We start from the raw sequence: 21,137 nt of genomic DNA, 5'->3' as shown, positions 1-21,137 counted from the left end.
GATAGATCAAATTGTGACAAGACTTTCTGTCTCCTCAGGAACCACCTTTCTTCACTTTATTCTAAAGCCCAAAGGATGCATGAGAGTGTTAGATGAAATACAATCAGAGAAGACTGAATAAGGGAAAGTGGGCTGAGGGAAAAAATAAAGACATATTCCCAAGGACGCCTTTGATCTTCAAAAGGCAAAATGCCCTTCGGATCAGAGAGCTGCAGGACAAGGCTTGGGAAGTAGAACCCAGCACAAGCTAGCTACCACTTTTGTGAAGCCAATTGGAGTACTCTAGGTATATTCAGAGCTGCCTGCATTTCATATTCTGAAAAAATTCTCCACTAAAAAGTGGTGGTATTCTCCTTTTCATTTTTCTGTTCATTTCCAAACTCATGACTCTAACTTTGACTCCTGTGTAGCCACAATTTCTCCCTCCGGCCACAGAGGTCACCATCACAAGCCTGAGGTGACATGATGAGAAACTATTTAGAAGTCATCCTTTTAATTGAGAGCCCTGCCACAGTCCCAGTCAGCCATCACAGGGTGTTAGGGAGGAGCTGCTTTTGAAGTAGCTGAAAGGTCATTTCTTCCCAGACAAGGCTTTCTGAAATTACAGCCTGGGAGGAAAATGGCTTCATGCCAATTTTAATACATGTTCAAACTCAAGGTGCAGCCTCAGAGGCCCAGAAGATAGGAATAGAGAAAAAAAATGTGCCTTTGATGACTGTTCTTTCTTTTCCCTTTTGCCTTGTTATTTTACTTTGCTTGGGAACTGAAAAGATTTCTTATAGCTAGCCAGAGAGGAAATGGTGAATATATAGCACTGCCGTTTTTTACTTGGGTTTATGGATTTTGCTAACTTCAAGTCTAAATTATTAAATTATAGACAATGAAAGAAATAATTAAAATAAGTATAGTTTTAGTGTTCGGGCAATACCTTCAAATTTACTAGCTTTTATTTCAATTGTTTTGCTTTGCTTTGCTTTTTTTTTTTTTTTTCAAGTTACTATGTGGCCAGGTACTGTATCTCAAAGAACAAAGAAGAAATAAGACATAGTTCCTGCTCTCTCAAATATTTTGTCTGGTATTGTATAGGAAGGAAGTTAAACTAAGCATTTTATGTGTTAGTTAAATAGAAATGTTTCTGTTATTTCAGAGTATCATCTAAAGTCCTCAAATTGAGAATAATAGTGGCTGAGCAACTCCACACTTGAAAGTAAAACACTAAGCCATCTCTGCAGCACCTGCAAATTGAGGAAGTCATAAGCTAGTTATGCCATTTGTTTGGAAAATTGGAAATTGCTTTAAAAGTTAAAATACACTTAACCTATGGTCTAGCAATTTCTCTCCTGGATATTTAGCTAAAAAAATGAAAACATGTGCCCACACATAGACTATTATGCAAATGTTCACAGCAGCTTTGTTCATAATAACCCAAAACTGAAAACTAAATATACATCAACACGTGAATGGATAAACAAACAGTGGTATATCAGTAAAATGGAAAACTATTCAGCAATAAAAAATGAACAAACTACTGAAAAACGCAACAAAACAAAGTTAAGCAAAATAATTATCAGAAGCATTATGTTTAGGAACAGAAGGCAGGCAACAAAGAATATATATCCTGTGACCTCATGTGTATGAAATTCTAGACTGGGTAACCAAATGTGATACAAAGCAGATTAGTGGTTGCCTGTGGACAAGAGAATGGGGTTAAGTAGACGGGGGATTAATTGACAGGGGGCATGAGAGAAATTTTTGGAGCATGGAAATATTCTATACTGCAACTGTGGTGGTGGTTACAAGGTTGATTACTGTAACTTTCAAATGGGTACATTTCATTGGTATATAAAATGTATCTTAATAAAGTTATATTTTTAAAAAGGTAGTTATGCCAACATTAGCTCTCCAAGTTATATGAGAAAAAGGCTAAGAATTCATTAGCAATTTGGAAAATTAGAAGATTCCTTTAGAGAGAGACCATTGTTGTAGAAGAAGGGGAGGTATTTCCTCTTATCATAAGCCAAGTGATCAGAAACTTTGAGGGAACTACTCACATAACTTGATATTCCATAGAGATTGTGGAATAAAATAGCTGATATCTTATGAGTGAAATACCTGTGTCTGAGAGGATGGGCAGAATGTCCTTCTGGGCTGTAGAATTAAGAGGCACGTTTGCTCTGGGAAGAGCCTGCACTTCCAGAGTTTGATGAGTCAAGGATGTGTGTTTGCTTCCTGAAGGGCTGATGTGGATCTCATAGAGAACTAAACTTGGAGTGTCTTAGAAGCAAGTCTGTCCATCAGGAGCTGCTAAAGGAGTGGGCCATAAGAATTCAGTGGCTGGGATAGGTGTCGGTGTTAATTAGTCATCTAGAAAAAGTCACTATAAATGGAAAATACTGAGAACTGTGAGATGTAGATACCCACAAAAATGCCCCACAGAAGAGTCGAGGTTTGCTTTTGGACGTAGAAGTATTTCAGAAAGTACGAGGTTATTAATGTACCTCATAAGTAAGATGCATCTGTACCATATCTCTTCTTCACCAACCCTGTCACCAGTGAAGAAACAAAAGTGGCACAATACAGGAAGAAGAATAGAAGAGTATGCTAGGCCATTTATGAGAATCAGACTCAGAGAAGGAGATGTGATCACGGAAGCAGAGGTCAGAGTGATGCAGGGCCACAAGCCAAGGAACGCAAGCAGCCTCTTGAATCTGGAAAAGGCAAGGAAACAGATTCTTCTCCAGAGTCTCCAAAGGAACACAGTCCTGCTGGCCTATTATGGATCCCTGGCCTCCAGAACTTCAGGATAATAAAGTTGTATTGCTTTATTAATCCACTAAATGGTTTTGTTGTAATTCACTATAGTAGCAATAAGAAACTAATACAAGAGACAGCCTAGATTTTCTAATAATATTGCAAGTATATGCAACACAAAAATCTAGATAGCCTAGATTTTTTGATAATATTGCCAGTATATGAAACACAAAACAGTTTTATTTGAAAAAAAAAGAGCTGTTTTACTATTTGGGTTCCAAATTTTTGGAACAGGACATACATGTTTGTTTCATGTTTCATAAATAGAAAGTTAGTTGGAAGTCTATATCCATTATGCACTTTATTAAAGATGCTTTCCCTGATCTCCCTCTCTAGATCCAGTTCTCCTTCCCCCTTTCCCAATTACAGGCTCTCAATTTCTCCTTTATAGCACATATCAGAGTCATAATTTTGTAAATTTTTTATAAATTTTGATGAACACACCTCTTCTACTAGAATGTAAGCCCCAGAGGGTCAGAGATCACATATAGTACTATTTTGTTTTATTTTGCCTTGTTTTGTCTACCACTGAATCTCCAGGACTCAATGCCATGCATGTAGGAGACATTCAATACATACTTGTTGAGTAAATTAAAACTGACTGAATAAATACATTCTGCATTTCCTGCCTACTGATATCTTCAGAGGAATTGAGAAATAGATATTGTATATTGTCACTGTGTAAACTTCTGTTTGTGGTGCATGAGCTCTAAGATTCAGAAACTATTATAGAAACTATAAGGACACACTACACCAGTCAATAGAAGAACTGTGAATCTGATCAGCAGAGCCAGCCACAAGGTGGCAAGAATACAGCCCAGTAACAGCAGCTTGTCTTTGGAAGGTTCTTAATATCAGCACACTCTATCAGGAATCATGTTTTTTTTTCCTAGGATGCAACACTTTTTAAAGGAACAATAATTTACTAACTTAAAATGCTAAAATGACATTAAGAGTTCATCTCATCACTCTTCCTGGCTCAGGGCCAAAATATTAAACTCCTTCTAGGCAAGGATCCCTTATCCAAGAAATCTTAAGTGAAAGCCATTAAATAGCCTAACTCGCTAACTCTTTGTCTACCTTTGTGCCCATCATAACTTGGCAGAGCTACAAGACAGACAATGAGAAACACACCTTTAAAAATCTGTAAGAATGTTAGAGGGAAGTTGAGGCCTAGAAATTGAAGGAAACCACTTGGGCCAAAGGGTACACATTCATCATTCCCATGAATAGCTGACCAATGGCTTCTACCTGTCACTGTATTCCTAAGGGCTTTCTCTGGCCTCTGTACCCTGCTGGCACATGCACACACAAACACATGCATGCACACACACACAAACTCACACACATACACACACACACACACACACACACAACAGGCCAGATAAGGCAGACAACTATCTGGAGCAGCACTCAACCAATGGTTGATGGATGTTGTTGAATAAGTGCCCTAGCCCCCTTACCCCTTGGTTGGGGATAGCTGAGGCATAGTCTATGCTGTCTTCCAAAGTTCCAGCCTTCAGTTTCCCATAGCATGTGCTCCTCCTTATTGGCTTGCTTTCCTTCTGTGTCTTACTTTCATAATCCCCTACTGGTGCCTCCTGGGGTCACTGCAAGACTATGAAGGGTATCAGATTTTACTCTACTTGCAAGGTAATAATTAGCTTAGCAAAATATCATGGAAGCTGGTAAAAGATACAAGATTCCTGGGTCAGATGCAAAGGGATGTACTACTCACAGCAATAACAGTAACCAGAGCATTAGTGCATGAGCTTGTTTCCCAAGCCCCAATCCTCACAGTGTGACACCAAGAAAACCAGGTGACACCTGCACATTTGGGTCGTGTTATGGGAGATGAACCTTCAAAGTGAGACATCTTTACTATATTGGAAAGTAAAAAGACAAGCCAAACCAAAATAAATCAAAGGCATTCTTGTTCTGTGAAGGGAGACACTATCTCTATCTCCCAAGGTTGTTTGCTATATAAACAACCTTGAAAAGATAGTTCAGATCAAAGACAGTGGCTCTGCTCACAAGATGTATGGAAATGTGACACTCCTGTGGAGAAATGTCTTCCAACAATCTCTTTCCAAATAAACTACTTGTGCTTAAATCCTTGTCTCAGACTCTGCTTCTGGGGGAATTCATTTAAAGAAACAGAGCAGGAATAACTTTTTAATGTCCTATAAATTGTATTATTATTATATTTCTTCTTGATCTTAGTCTCTTAGAATCCTCATCTTGAAGTTATTGCATATTTAATGACTTTGAGTCTCATGCACAATCTGAACCTCAATTTCTACTTCTGTAAGGGGAACTAATGGGTAATAGGGTGGTAATGAACATCATAGGTGATGATGCACCTAAAAATAATTTTGAACTTGAAGCACTATATATTGATAGGCAGATAATCATAATCTTGAACATTGTTTTACTATTATCTATGAATAAAAATTAAATCTTGGATTTTTATATTTTTAATTTCAGAGACTTACTTTCAGTTCTACAAAAATTACCTTATCAAATTTCAGGCTAAAAATTATGTAGGGTAATTTCTTTCTGAAATTGGAAAATGAGCCAAATCTGCAAGGCCTGTCTCTGCCCTTTCAAAACCGTGGCTCTTGGCTGTCACTCCCATCCTTCTCCTACTTCTGCCCCAACTAGGCCTAGATACATCATGCCAAGCCCTGGTTGTTGCAGCTCTTAAAGGATCTGGACAGCCCAGATTCCAACTGAAGTACTAGTGGAACAGTCAGTCTGCATGCATGATACTTCCTCCTAGCTAGCTGTTAACAGCTTGTCAAGGCTGAGCAGGTCAGACTGGTAGACAATGACATCAATATGCCAATAGGCCCCTGCTTTCCTCCATCTGCTGTGAAAGGTGCATCAGCAGCATTTGTGTTGTGGGATGGAGAGCTCAAGGCTCACCCTAAATTCCCCTGTCTTACTCACACTTTCCTTCAGTGATCCACGTTTCTGAGACCTGAAACCTGAAGTTCAGAGCAACTTAAATCACTATCTGCCCAAACATGTTGACTTTTGCCAATATTTATTTTTCCTTCCTCCTTCCCTCCCTTCTTCCCTTCTTGTTTTCCTCCCTTCTTCCCCCCTTCCCTTCTCCATCTCTCTCTCTTTTTAAATTCAAGTGTGTGAAAAATAAACAGATAGCAGCAACTATGAGGGCTGGGAAAGATGACTCCGGCAGAGAAAAAGGAACCCAGGGCAGGCCAATTTCCCCATCTCTCATTCTCTCATATAAATATACGATATAAGAATATATTATATGTATAATATATGTGTGTAATATCTTTTTTATAATAAACAGTAAATTTTCCAGAATATTTTATTATTTATATGGTAATACGAATAGCACAGATACTCATGAATACATCAGTTTATATGTAAAACATTTATAGTCAGATTTATATACTATACTAAATGACTATATTATCTAATAAATATATATTTGTTAAACAATACTAGAAAATTTTAGTGAAATGTATGAAGTTACAACATGGACTATCATGACTACAATTGTAGCAAGAGCACTGGTAGCAGTCAATAATAACAATAATAATAGCACTTTGAGTTCAGTTAATCTTCCTGTGACTTTCATATATTATATGATGGAATCCTAATGACAATTCTATGAAGGAATAGTATTTTCCTCATTTATATAAATAAGGTAACCAAAGTTTAGAGATATAAAATAACTCAGCTCTATCAAGGTCACCTCACATGTAAGTGGTAAATATCAGATTAAAACACAAATTTGCTTTACTCTAAAATCCTCTGCTCTTAACCACCAAATAAGGCAGTTAATAGCACCTGTCTTCCATTTTCTCTCATTTTTGGGAAGAACAGGTTTATCTGTGGTCATTTGATTTGGCGAAATTTATGAAGTCACAAGAAGGAAAATATCAGTTCCCAGATTAAGAAATCAATAGAATTTCACCCTTTTTGAATAAAATACAGTCCACTTGGAGTTAGATTAATCTAGTAAAATATTTTTGTCTGATGTAATCATTTCTAGATGTTAATGACAGAAAAGCATTTTAGAGGGCAGAAAAAGTGGCAGACCACCCACATGAACTCTTGGATATTGCTGTACTTACCCTTAAAAGGAATTTTGATATATTCACAAAATTCTGATGAATTTGAGAGCATTCTGATGCTAATGCCCACTCAAAACCACCATCACCAACTGCACATGCTTCAAATAACCAAATCAGGACAAACAGAGACAAATGCATATTCTATTAAAATCCCAATGTTCTTCTTTTACTAATTTTAAGAAATAGAATACAATCCTAAGGTGACTGTTGGAAGTGATTTTAGAAATCAGCCAAACACGATGGCATGTACCTATAGCCCCATCTACTCAAGAGACTGAGGCAGGAGGATTGCTTGAGCCCAAGAGTTCAAGGCCAACTTGAGCAATGTAGTGAGATCCCCATCTCCAAAAGAAAAAAATCGTCTTACCTAGGCCACTTTTGAGACTGAGATGGGAGATCTGTTGAGCCGGGGAGGTCGAGGCTTCACTGAGCTGTGATCACACCACAGCACTGCACTCCAGCCTGGGCAACAGAATGAGATCCTGTCTCAAAACAAACACACAAAAAGAAAGGGATAGACTCTTGTTTATAACAAGTGAACTAAAGATATACAAAGGCAAAGCTAATCACCTCTTCATCCATCCTTCTCTCCAATGACATTCTACTGAAAAGATCACTGGCAATGGCTGAGTATGTATTTTTTCATTCTTTCATCCTTAAAAGTCATAGCCAGGATACATACGTACATATATATACACACACACATATATATACATACACGCATATATATACACATGTATATATATATATGCGTGTATGTATATATGTGTGTGTGTATATATATGCATGTACATACACGCGCATATATATGTATGTATGCTGGTGAAATATGTATACACACATACAAATAAGTTTTTGCTTGAATTTTCAAAAAATTCAAAAATACTGTTTTTCACTTCGGCAAATTAAAAAAAAACAACAGTTTATCATGGATGGACATTCATACCAGCCATTAGCTATAGATCAAACTTTTTTTTCAATTTCTTTAGACATATATGCACATAAACTACACTTTTTAACCAAAAAAAGTGTTCATAGAATAAATGTGAAAAAAATTTAAAGTATACACCTTCTCTCTTTCTCTTCTTGGTTTACTTTTCCCTTCCTATGCTTATCTCTCTGCTTACTTTACTCATCCCCCACACCATCCTCAAGCTGTGTTTAGGCTAATTGTGTTAGCTTCTTATATTCATAATCATATAAAATCTATATATGGATATACATACATAAAATATTATAAATATATACTTAATTTAAAATAAATTTTATTGTATATATTTGGAGGTCACAACATGTTATAGGATATACGTACATAGTAAAATGGCTACTACAGTGAAACAGAATAACATATCTATCATCTCACGTACTTTCCTAGTGAGTGATTTTTAGAGTAATATTGTGATTATTTTACTCTATTTCATGTTTTTATTGTATTTTTAAATAGTATGAAGTATTCAAAATATACCAAGTCTGAAATATAAAACATACACATTGTTTTCCCCAGAAACAATCACTATTACTAGTTTCTTGTGTGTGTGTATGTGTTTTCCCACAAATAATTATACAAACGTAAATGCTAGGGACTATAACATACTCACTGTTTAGCACTTTCACTTTCCCATGAAATAATATTTCTTGTGATGTGGGGGATCAGTCAGAGTGGTGGGAAAAACTGTTGGGAAAGGATGCAAACCTTCTGAAAGGTCAGAAGGTTTTGCAGAGCCCTGGGGGAGAATAGCTGAAGGCAACTGTTCTATAACCCTGAGGCAGAGAGCAAGGAGTAGGTACAAGGGAGTATAGGGAAATTTATCTTAAACAGGCTTGTTTGCTTATACTGACCAAGAACTGACCTTTGATCATCCACGCCCATGCACGAGACATTCCCTGAAGGGGAACAATAAATGTTAATTACCTACAGGTTGTGTTTGCTCCAGGTTTTCAGCATTGTGCCTGCACTGAATAAAAGCAAGCAGCTCGAGCTTCTTGGAGCTGGTTTCTGGCCACTAGAGCCAGGCAGTCACCTAGCTCTCTTACACTGCATACCTGTGTCTGAGTAATCATTTCATCCGTTGGCCAGGGTTTGTGGGACACACCTGGCACTTGTGTATGGAATAGCTTTATTCACTTTACTGGTTGTATAATATTTCAATATATGGATGTACCAGAACTTATTTAGCTAGTCCCATAATGCTAAAATTTTCTTGTTTACAAACTCTAGCTCTTCCTAAAATGTAGCATTTAATATTGTCCAAATGATATTTTGTACATGTGTGAAAGAATGCTTGAGGAATAAATTCCTAGAAGTGGAATTGGTATGTCAAAGTGCACATGCTTTTAAAATGTTGAATAACTAGATCTTAGCAGATCTTAGGTGAGAAATCAGATATCAAGATTTCTTCCACAGTGCTATTACAGACTCAAAAAATTGAGTCTTCCCTGAAGAAATTGGAATTCTGCCTGGCACAGAAATCAAGGCTAGGATTTCCCTGAGAGTGGAAAAAATCCCTCTTAAACTCATCTCCTCTTGCGATCCTCTAAATATTTCAGCGGGATGAGAAAAGTGGCAAAAACCCTATCCAGCAGGCAGCAGGTTAAGTCTGGGTTGTGTGGGGATGACCGGAGAAGGTCTAGTTACTTTCAGGTACCAGAACTTAGGAACCTGAGAAACGAACTGGCTTTTCTATGTAGATGAGTCTTTTGTGTCTCACAGAAGGACCAGGTTTTACTATTCAAACGAGAATGAAGAACCACAAGAACCAAAACTGATTAATTAAGGGTTTTCTCTGACTTAAGAATGAGCTATGAGTTTTATTTTTATCTTTCCCTCATCCTCTTCTTCCCCCAAGTAGCTCTCTGTATTTCAGTTCTAAAGTGTGACTACTTGGTTGAATTTTTTCTGATAGGATCAGAGCCATCTGTTTATCAATGTGTTTGCTTCAGAAGACTACTCTTTGAACATGTTATTCCTTAACAGAAGCAGAGATATTTCACTTTTGCTCTGTCACAGTTTCTGTTACCGGATTGACATGCTTTCTGCCAACTGCCAGAACATGTTTTTCTTTGTCATTTTTCTTCTTCTTTGTTTTTCCCCTAGCAGTGCAGCAATAATCTTAATGTGCTGCTGTGTTTGAATAGTCAATTTAGGCTGACTATCAAAATAAAATAGCACACTATAAAACTACTCCATTGATGAGTGCCCTCCAAATGGTAGACGCCAAGGAGATGGTGTTCTTTTAAAGGGACAAGAGAGCCTGCGGCAATACGACTGTGTTATGCCATCATCCCCAAACACAGTTTGTTTTTTACCTTCCTGTTGGTTTCTGCTTGCTGAGATACCTGATTCGGGGTGGCCACTGAAGGGGCAGCACTAAATGAGACTGTAAGCCTATTATCCAGTGTGCAGTTCCCTGTTATCCCAGCACTGCCTCACCAGAAGGAACTGGAGAAACACCTCTATAGGGAATCTCCAAGTTTTTGTATACCCTTAGGCAGAACACCAAAGTTTTTTTGTTGCTGTTTTTTTGTTTTTTTTGAGACAAGGTCTCACTCTCACATCCAGGCTGGAGTGCAGTGGTATGGTCATACCCCACTGCAACCTCCACCTCTCAAACAATGCTCCCACTTCAGCCTCCTGAGTAGCTGGGACTATAGACATGTGCCACTACACTTGGCTAATTTTTATTTTTGTATTTTTTGTAGAGATGGGGTCTCACTATGTTGCCCAGGCTGGTCTCAAACTCCTGGGCTCAAGCAATCCACTCGCCTCAGCCTCCCAAAGTGCTGGGGTTACAGGCATGAGCCACTGTGTCCAGCCCGGAAGTATCTTTATGTTAATATAGATCTAGGAGAAACAGCAACATTCATCCCTTATTGGTTCTAATTAAGAAATCAAGTAAGAATTAAGCAAAAGGGAAATAGATTATATTTTCACCATCTCCAAATCATTTTTTAGTTCCACTTTCACCTAAACCTTGACCAAGTCACACCTTGACTTGTCAGTCTTTGACTTTGACAGTTATGCAGTCCGCTTTCTAATGGTTCCCCAGATTTTAGACTTTTTTCTACTTCTCCCTTCAATAATTTTGTTTTCTTTTTCTTCTTTTACTTTTTGTTCATTCACAATCCTTCATTTCTGCTAGGTGACAATTGTTGTATATAAGAGCTCCCTGGATAAAATGTTTGAAACATTATATGGTCAAGGGAACAATATGGCAATATATTCAGAGAAATAGTATAGGTCCTGGGAAGAGGGAGGGGTTTTGGTCTTCTGTAAGTCATGTCATATTGTAACTGAAACCCTGGTTCAGTAACTCGATGCTTACAGAGTTCAATTAACAAGAGCAAGGTCTGCTATACAGAAAATGACTTTTTATTCCAAAGCTAGCTCAGGAGAAGAAGTACAGGTTTCCTGCCTTTAAGAGTACCACTTCACTTTCAAAGCAGAAAGTGAGTGCTTTTTTTTTGTTTGAGACGGAGTTTCGCTCTTGTTGCCCAGGCTGGAGTTCAATGGCACGATCTCAGCTCACTGCAATCTCTGCCTCCCGGGCTCAAGTGATTCTCCTGCCTCAGCCTCCTAAGTAGCTAGGATTACAGGCATGCGCCACAACACCTGGCTAATTTTTTGTATTTTCAGTAGAGACGGGGTTTCTCCATGTTGGTCAGGCTGGTCTCAAACTCCCGACCTCAGGTGATCCACCCGCTTTGGCCTCCCAGAGTGCTGGGATTACAGGCGTGAGCCACTGCGCTGGGCCGAAAGTGAGCAATTTAAAAGGGTGCCTAACATGAACTGCCCACGGTGGGAGGGGGAGTGAGCAGATGAGGGGTCCACATGTTAGCTTGGTGCCCTATCTACCCAGCTGGTTCTGCTGACAACTTTCTTCTTCTTGGGCAGGTAGACTTTGGGTTGTAAATAGACTGTTATCTCTTCAGGAAACCTCCTGCTGGCTGAGAGTTCCTTTCTGTGGCTCCTAAGCACATAGTTAGAACTTGCCCTGTAGGGAATGTCTGGTGAAGGGGAGGTAAAAGGCTATATTTGCATTTCTAAAGGGCTAAATAGGAAGTGGGGAAAAGGAGGAAAAAGACAGAGAGAAAATAAACTATCTCTTAGAAAAATGGGGGTAGTCATGATGACTAAGCTCTGATTTTTTCTTATGTTGCCCATATTCCTATCTAAGGGGTCTGGGAAGTCATGCCTTACAAACCATAAATTCTCATCAGATGGTTTTATTTAACCATATATATCATGACTGACTTTCCAATTTGCCTCTCGCATAACATGTGACAAAGGAGAAAATCAAAATATTTTACCACCAAACATGTTTCTTTGCCATATTTTGAAATGGTCTTTGCAAAGCTGTCCTTTGTGGAGGAAAATTTGCATCTGTAAAGAATCTCTATTAACATAGCTAGATATTTTTCTTCCCGGCCCTCCCAATCCTGAAGAGATTAACTGAGAGTCTAGAACCTTTTAAGGTCTGAATAGGAAACATTTGTCATCTATTGTCTCTAACAGCAGCCACTATGAGACTTCAAAAGAACTTTGGTCTCCACAATCTTTCATCTTAACCTAAACATTTCCTTTCCATTGATCCCAGGTCTTTAGACAAACTCAACCAATTGTCAACCGGAAAATGTTTAAATTTACCTATAGCCTGAAAGCCCCCCACTTCGAATTGTCCTGCCTTTCTGGACCAAACGAATGTATTTCTCAAATGTATTTGATTGATGTCTCATGCCTCCCTAACATGTATAAAACCAAGCTGCGCCCCGACCAACTTGGGCACATGTTCTCAGGACTTCCTGAGGGCTGTGTCACGGGTGATGGTCACTCATATTTGGCTCAGAATAAATCTCTTCAAATATTTTACAGAGTTTGACTTTTCTCGTCAACACTCTCAGTTACAATGTATGTTTTTGCCTACTCTTTGAATTCACAAAATTGACGCTAGGTTCTTGAAGACTTTCTCTCAAAGAAGATTGGATAGTTAGAAACTGTTAGAATATATCATTTTCTTCCTCTCACATTCTGGCCCATGTTCTACCATGTTATGAATTACTAGAAACACACAGGCATCCAGAGAAGTACTAGGCAATCATAGGCTTGCCAAGTTTGAAATTAACCGGTTAGTGTCTCTTTTATTATATAGAATAATTTTCTGAATGTTAATCTGCAGTCTCTCAACTCTAAATTTCATCAGTATGCAAGACTTTGCATTGAATAAATCCGCAAGTAAAATTTTAAAGAAGAAAATCAGATATAGCTTATGTATTGTGAAAAGAAAATAAATTTCAGGACCCCCAAATCACTGAGCCAAAGGGAAAAGTCAAGCTGGGAACTGCATCAGGTAAACCTGTCTCCCATTTTATTCCTTAATAAGATAGCTCCAAAGATTAAAAAAAAAAAAAAAAAAAGCTGCATGCCTCTCTCACAATTTGCCCACAAGAAAATTCCTTGTGGGTCTCAAAATCTTTACCCTAAAACAGTTCTGTTGAATTTTATACTGACAATATAAATTAATAGCTTATCTTCACAGGGGTGGGATAAAGGACTGACAGAACTAAAAGTAATCCCTCTGCTCACCTGAGGCAAATGCATATCTGGTTCCTTCCTCTGCCCTATTATTTATGTAAAAATACAGATTCACTGAGCTAGACTAGGGCATAAATACCTATTCCTCTACCCACAGCCTGACATGTAAAATGTGAATTCAGTGAAAGGCTGATCAAAAACCTAAAATAATGCAAACTCTTGTTTCTTATCTACCTATGACCTGGAAGCCCCCACTTTGAGTTGTCCCGCCTTTTTGGACCAAACCAATATACATCTTACACATTGATTGATGTCTCATGTCTCCCTAAAATGTGTAAAACCAAGGTGTGCCCTAAGCACCTTGGGCACATGTGGTAAGCACCTGCTGAGGCAGTGTCATGGGTACATTCTCAACCTTGGCAAAACAGACTTTCTAAATTGATTGAGACCTGTCTCAGATACTTTTGGCTTCACAGTATGTGACCCTATGTTGATTTACATAGAGCTATGTTTATACTCAATGAGTAAGTGCTCACTATAAATCTTAAAAAAGGTCCTAGAAGTGAAGAGCATCAATGAATGTGTTCAAAGTTTTCTTCTTAAAAATATGCCCTCCTATCCCATCTCTACTAAAATATAAAAAAATTAGCCACTTATGGTGGCGCGTGCTTGTAGTCCCAGCTACTCAGGAGGCTGAGGCAGGGGAATCACCTGAACCCAAGAGGCGGAGGTTGCAGTGAGCCAAGATCGCACCACTGCAAGCCAGTCTAACGATAGAGCAAGACTCCGTCGCCAAAAAAAAAGTGCCCTCTGTCCTCCCTCCCGCCCTCCCTCCTGCCTGCTCCTCCTCCTCTCCCTCCCCCTCCTCCTCCTCCCCCTCTTTCTCCTCCTCCTCGGCACCACAGCCTAATGACAGAGCAAGACTCTGTCTCAAAAAAAATGTGCCCTCCGTCCTCCTCTCTCCCTCCTCCTCCTTCTCCTCCTCCTCCTCTTCTTCTTCTTTTGAGACAGGATCTCACCTTGTCACTTAGACTGGAGTGCAGTGGCATGACCTTGGCTCACTGCAACCTCAACCTCCTAGGCTCAAGTGATCCTCCTACCTCAGCCTCCTGAGTAACTGGGACTACAGGCATACACCACCATATCTGGCTAATTTTTGTATTTTATGTAGAGGCAGGGTTTTACCATGTTGCCCAGGCTGGTCTCAAACTCCTGGGCTCAAGTGAACCACCCACCTTGGCCTCCCAAAGTGCTGGGATTACAGGCATGCACCAGTGTGCCTAGCTAAATGTGCCCTTCTTTTAGAGGTTGAAAATGCATTGACTTGATACGCTCACACCTTTCTGCACGTCTATTTTCTCAACCCACTTTCTATGAATAGTTCTCAATCTGCTATAATTTCCTTGAGAGTAGAAACATGAAAGTTCAACACAAGGAAGGAAAAACTGAAAATTTCAGTACTAGAGTTAGAGTGAGGAAGAAAACTTAAAAACAACCTAGGAAGTTTCAACTAGCTAATGATGGTGGCTCCAATGTCCCTAATGGGCTGCATTGAATTCCTATTGTCTTTATTAGGCACGTAGTTGGTTCTCCACTGGACCATAAGTAGAGTCAACTCCATGTGGAGTTGAAACAGAAAATTTTCCCTGATCCCTTAACGGACCTGGCAAAAGGGGTGCCTTGCTTACTCAGCCCGTAGCTCTTAACCCCTTGCGAGAGGGGGAGCACACAGGTGAGCAGGTTCAGGAGCTGGGACTAGTACTTCTGGGCGCCAGCCGAAGCAGAACTCAGTGCAGCTCCATGGCGGCACCTAGGGGTGTATCTGTGATCCCTGGAGCCCCAGAGGGCATGTATTATAGTGCTTTTTTAGCTTTGCCATTTGCAGAGGGCTTAAGAATTAAACGGCTAAAGCATCTGCACCCGTGGCTCCCAAGCTCTTGTTCAATGTCCAGGAGAATCAGGTCACAGGAACGAATTGAAAGGTAGTGAATATGGAGGATTTTTATTGCCAATGAAAGTGGCTTTCATCAGGAAAGGGAGCTGAAAAGGGGACAGACTGGGAAGGTTGTCTTCCCCTGCAGTCTGGCCACCCCCGGCAAGGCTCTTCTCCAAAGTCCTGCCATCAAGCTGTCCCTCTGAAGTCAAGCTGCCTCTCTCAGATGTCTGGCTACTTCTTTTCTCCTCCCCTCTCCTCTCTGTCTAGAATTTCTCTGCCTCTTGTCCCTATCAGAGTGACTTTGGATGCTGACTTCCTAAGGGGACTTGTACACTTCTCCTATAGAAAGTATTATGTATGCTCTCATGAGAGATCTAGCAGTTAGCAGTTGGCAAATCAGAAGTTTGTAGACTGTGCTTTGTTTCCTTTAATAACAGTAAGATGGAAATTGTGGGAAAACAAAGAGCAGAGGGCAGTCCAAGGCTTTTATTCCTTATTAAATGCAATGAAAAGCAATATCCAGACATTAGTCCTTCTGCCTCTTGCACTTGGTTTCAAGGGGGGTTCATCAATTCTTTATGTGGTCCTGAAGCCCAAGGCTGGCACTTTCTACCCAGTCATTAGGATTAAATATGGGACTGTGTCCAAAGCACACTATGGAACGCATTTAGCAATTGCAGCAAAGGGAGGGCCTGTTTCCAGCAGAAATTGTAGGGAACACAAGTGAAGTAGAATTACAACTTCTTTTTCTGTAATTAAAATATTTTTCCCTAATGTATCAAAAAGCTCAAGTAAATAGGAGTTTTATACTTTAAGCAGGATATTTGCTGATATTATGTAACATTTTTCAGGAAAGATATGCCACATATATTTCAGGAAATGGCACAATGATAGTGGCATAACTCCATTATGAATAAGGAAGAAAAGTCTTAATTCCGTATTTTCCTACGAGGGAAAAAAAAAATTCCCTGGACGTCCAAGTTGACTCAAACCCCTCATAAAGAATTTTCTCCTCTTCTCACATCTTCCAGGGAAAAAATTAACAAGACTAGATTGGGTTTTGACTCACATAACTCATTAGGAGGAATCATAGAAAACAATAACTTCACAGATTAATGAAGTACAAATTTCAGATCTATAAAGAACGGTGAAAGTTATCATAATTTTATAATTTCAAAATAGGTTTACTCTTTCTTCTCATACCTAAAATTTCATTAGAAAATATAGATCCATAAAACAGTTATTTGGAAGCTAAAGGAAATCAGTTAAAATTATCATAATTTTGGCAAACTGGTTTACCCAAAAGCAGAACTCTTTGAGGCTAAATGGTTTCAGGACACTCCAGAATTCATCCTAGTGAGGTAGATGTTTAAGAAATAGTCTACGTAGACAGTAAATAATTGGACTGAATTGCTTCTAATAATAGTTACTTTATAAACACTTCCTGGTTTTTACTTTTCTTCTGTACCAATGTAGCTTCTCTTCATCTACCCCTGGCATGTTGGACCCAAATACACCAAAAGTAATAAGATGAAGTCTGAAACAACACTTACTTGTGGGCATCTAATTGAATGTAAAATTGAATAAGGGAGCTGATGGGGTTTGTTCTTTCCAGGATACAAAATATTTTTGAGATGGGGCATATCTAAGGGCTCAAGGACATTAAATATTGGCAGCTGATATAAAACAGTTATTGCCAAATTCAGTGCAAAAGTGTAGTCCTTATTCTTTCACTATGATTCGTGCCTCTTTACATTTGGATTTTTTGCGATTTCTGAGTCTAAGAAACTGGGGTGGTAATAGGATATGTTTTTCCCTGCTCACTGGCCCTCACATTTTGGGGGGCCATTAGGAAACCCAGAGTTATGTCAACTTGATGGGCTCAGAATCCAGCTACTTTTTTCCGTTATAGAATTCTGTCCCTTCCTGCTGTCTTCCTTCAGCCGACCCTCCACTCTATTCAGAGTCTACAACCTCTCTACCTTTTATGTTTTTAAATGCCAAAGCTCTGTTACTCATCTTTTTCTCAAACAATTTAGTTGGATTGTCACTGATGGAGGCCTCCATCTTTGATACATTACAGCCCTTGTTTATAGAATGTCTTGAGATGGGGTTGTGAGGGCTCATAATCTTTGTAAGTTCCTTTTTTTCTTTTCATTTCTTTTATTGTGATTATAAAAAAACCCTTGTAACATGAGATACATGCTCTTAACAATTTTTAAGTGAATAGTGCAGAATTGTTAACTATAAGCATAATACTGTATAGCAGATCTCTAAACTTTTAATTTGCATGACTGAAATTTTACACCATTGAACAGCAAGTCTCCATTTCCCCCTCTTCAGCTTCTCCTACTTCAATTTGTTCACTTTTAATAGCTTTTCTGGGGGGTGCAATTAATACACAAAATAACTACAGATATTTAATATATATAATTTAATGGGTTTGAACATATGCATAACCCTGTGAAATCATCGCCACAATCAAGTAATAAGCATATCTATCACCTCTAAAATATTTCTTCTGCTTCCACCACCCCTTTTCCTGAGATCAACTCTCTTAACCATTTTTTTTTTTTGAGACCGAGTCTCTCTCTGTCGCCCAGGCTGGAGTGCACTGGTGCGATCTCGGCTCACTGCAAGCTCCACCTCCCGGGTTCACGCCATTCTCCTGCCTCAGCTTCCCGAGTAGCTGGGACTACAGGCGCCCGCCACCATGCCCGGCTAATTTTTTGTATTATTTAGTAGAGACGGGGTTTCACCGTGTTAGCCAGGATGGTCTCTATTTTCTGGCCTCGTGATCCGCCCACCTCCGCCTCCCAAAGTGCTGGGATTACAGGCATAAGTCACTGCGCCCGGCTGTCTGTTAACCATTTTTTAAGTGCACAATACAGTATTGTTAGCTAGAGCTACTATATTGTAGATTAGGTCTCTAGAACTTACTCATCTTGTATAACAGAAACTATACTCATTGTAAGACAATTCTTTTTTCCCTCCCACAGCCCCTGGAAACCACCATTCTAATTTCTGATTCTGTAAGTTTGACAATTTTAGGTACTGCATATAAATGGAATCATGCAATATTTGTCTTTCTATGTCTGGCTTATTTCACTTAGCATAATGTCCTTAAGGTTTTCCAGTTTGGGGGATGCATCCAAGGGGAGTGTCCTGTCATATGAGGACACAATTACCATCTGTGAAGAGAGGACAGAGGAGGAAAAAGTAGAAAGAAGGCATTTTGTTTTTTTCTTTCAAAGGAATCCCAGTGATTCAAGAGTCATTCCAGAGAAATACAGACTGAAGATGACTGGTTACCCTTCTAGAAAGAGGGGAACAAGGCCTCCCTAGTTCCTTTTGCTTCCCAGCAAATACACGAGGTACGTGAGGGAGAGAAGAAGAGGTGTCCACCTTCCTTCCTGAATCCTTATATCCCCGATTCCCAGCGACCTTGGTGGGGTACCACCTGTGGGTGCCAGTGCAGATTTTCACCCATGTTAACAGGGAGGCCTCAAGGGTGGGAAAAATCTGCGTTTATCCGTGTGCTTCCTCCTCCCTGCTGTTGGCAACCTTTGAGTTCCCTAGACCTTGTCTATACTATGGATACTTGCATGGCCTCTATCTATGAAACTGGGGTGGAGGGGGGTGGTGGCTAATCAGCAGGAATTAGTCACGCTCACCCGTGCTGTGCTCCTTTTCTTCCATTGCTGCCTGCCTCTGTATCCCTTAGATCCAGCTTTCCCTCCTAGGGCTTCAACCCGAACCCTGGAATTGAGTTTGTGACAAAAAAATGTGCTTCAGGAGAGTTCATGGACTCCTTAAGTCCCAGGTGGCCCCCCTCATACAAAGGAGAGAAAAGGGAGTCCTGTGAATTGGGGTCCTGGCCTTACAAGACACTTTCCAAAAGGGGGGGAAAAAAAAAACCTGTCACATAGAAAACTCTCTGTATTCACAGGTCTGTGTTAACAGAGAAATGGAAAATAAATAACAGAGAAAAGGAAAATAAAATAGCTTATGTGTGGGGCAGAAAGGGCGCCTGGGGGAAAACCTCTAGCTCTATGCAAATAAATTCCTCAAACAGGGAGAGAAACTCTTAATCGTTGTACTCTCCTTTTGGCTCGGCCAGGGGAAGAAAGACTCTGCGGGCATGTGGTGGGAGGGGACGACAAGTGGGAAACACTGGCCAGCCAGCCGCATGGGGCCTTTGGCCCTGGAGACCGCCCAGGGCCTGGGCGGCTGCTGAGGCTGATTGCTGTGCCGTGTGGCCGTTGGGCGCTGCATGCACATGAGGCAGACATGGCCATGCGCCTCAGCCTGGAGTGGAGGGGAACATGCTTAAGAACACACGGAAATCGCGTTGTTCTAAATTGCATATCTGATGGCTGGGCCAAAGACCCTTTCTATCTCATAATATCTCTGCAGTTTGCAATAACACCCCCAATATTGTAAAAGAAAAGATAGATGCTGTAACAGCCCCAAAAGGAGGAAGAAAAATGCCATAGAGCAGACTGGATTGGGATGAGGCCCATATTCTCAACCTCCGAGTGTGACGGGGGTGGATGGCACCCTCTGCAGCCATGCCCTTCGTTCTTAATAGGCTAACAGAAGCCCGGTGCTACATCTGTTTAGAGAAAAAGTCTGAGGATGAGAAGGCTCAGCAACGAAAGTGAAAGAGATTTTTTGGGGTCCACCTTTTACTCACCTTTCCTCAGGATCCCCATACAGCCACCAAAATGTTGCAGAACTTTTGCTCCTTTAGCTCGGCTAGGTCTGGGTTCTTGTCTCATGATCAGGAAAAATTAGGTGCATGGACCCCAGAGAGTGAGTGGAGTAGAATTCATTATGCAAAAGGAATGCTCTCAGCAAAGAGAGGGGTCCTGAAAGCCACTTACCCCCTTCACAGTTGAATATCCGGGCTTAAGGTGTGAATTCCTGGTGGCTCCACCAAACCCTTCCAATGTGCCTGCCGGCCCATACACTGAGACGCTCCATATTGATTTATTTCCCTTACTGTGCATGAATTAAGGAACGGAATTTTCCACTGTGGGCATGTTTAGGCAAGTCCCTTGTGCAAGTTCCCTTATACACAAAATGTCTGGTTTAAACATTTGTGGGGTGGGGGAACCCTGCCCTTAGTGTCTGCCTAAACCAAGCTGGCTCTTTTCAATATGACATCTCATCATGGTTTTGATTTGCATTTTCCCATGATTAGTGATGTTGAGTATCTTTTAATACACTGCTGGCCATTTGTATGCACTCTTTGGAGAAGTGTCTATTCACATAAATTCGTTTTTTCTTTTGTCTAAACCTTAGGCAGAAAAGCCTTTCCTAGAAATTGTCCTGGGCCATTATCTTCAAGGGGCTTCAGAACTTCTCAGAAGTGTAGCTATCCTTTTGCAAGGGAAAATGTATATGCCTTAACATGGGTGATTTTTGTGGCACCTTTCTCAATGAAGAAAAGGTGTCTTTTTCTCCAAACTAATTTGCTAATTAACCTATCAGTCACTGTTTACACATGAAACAGAATTCACTCCAGATTGTTCAAATGAAAAACATTAATAAAAGGACTACTTTAAAAAGTTTGTGCTGAGATTTCAAAATAAAAATTAAAAAGGCAATAATGATACTAGCCACAGTAGAAAGGTGTTATCACCATGAGGGTTGAAGAAATAAAGGCAGAAGACAGTAATATCAGAGCAAGAGCTGGAGCCATGGAGAAAATGTCTAGTGGGCTGCAGTCATGAAGGGATGC

This window comes from Pongo abelii, chromosome 2 (assembly GCF_028885655.2).
Source record: "Pongo abelii isolate AG06213 chromosome 2, NHGRI_mPonAbe1-v2.0_pri, whole genome shotgun sequence".
NCBI lineage: Eukaryota > Metazoa > Chordata > Mammalia > Primates > Hominidae > Pongo > Pongo abelii.
The sequence above is the reverse complement of the archived record's forward strand: the minus strand, read 5'-3'. Positions refer to the sequence as shown.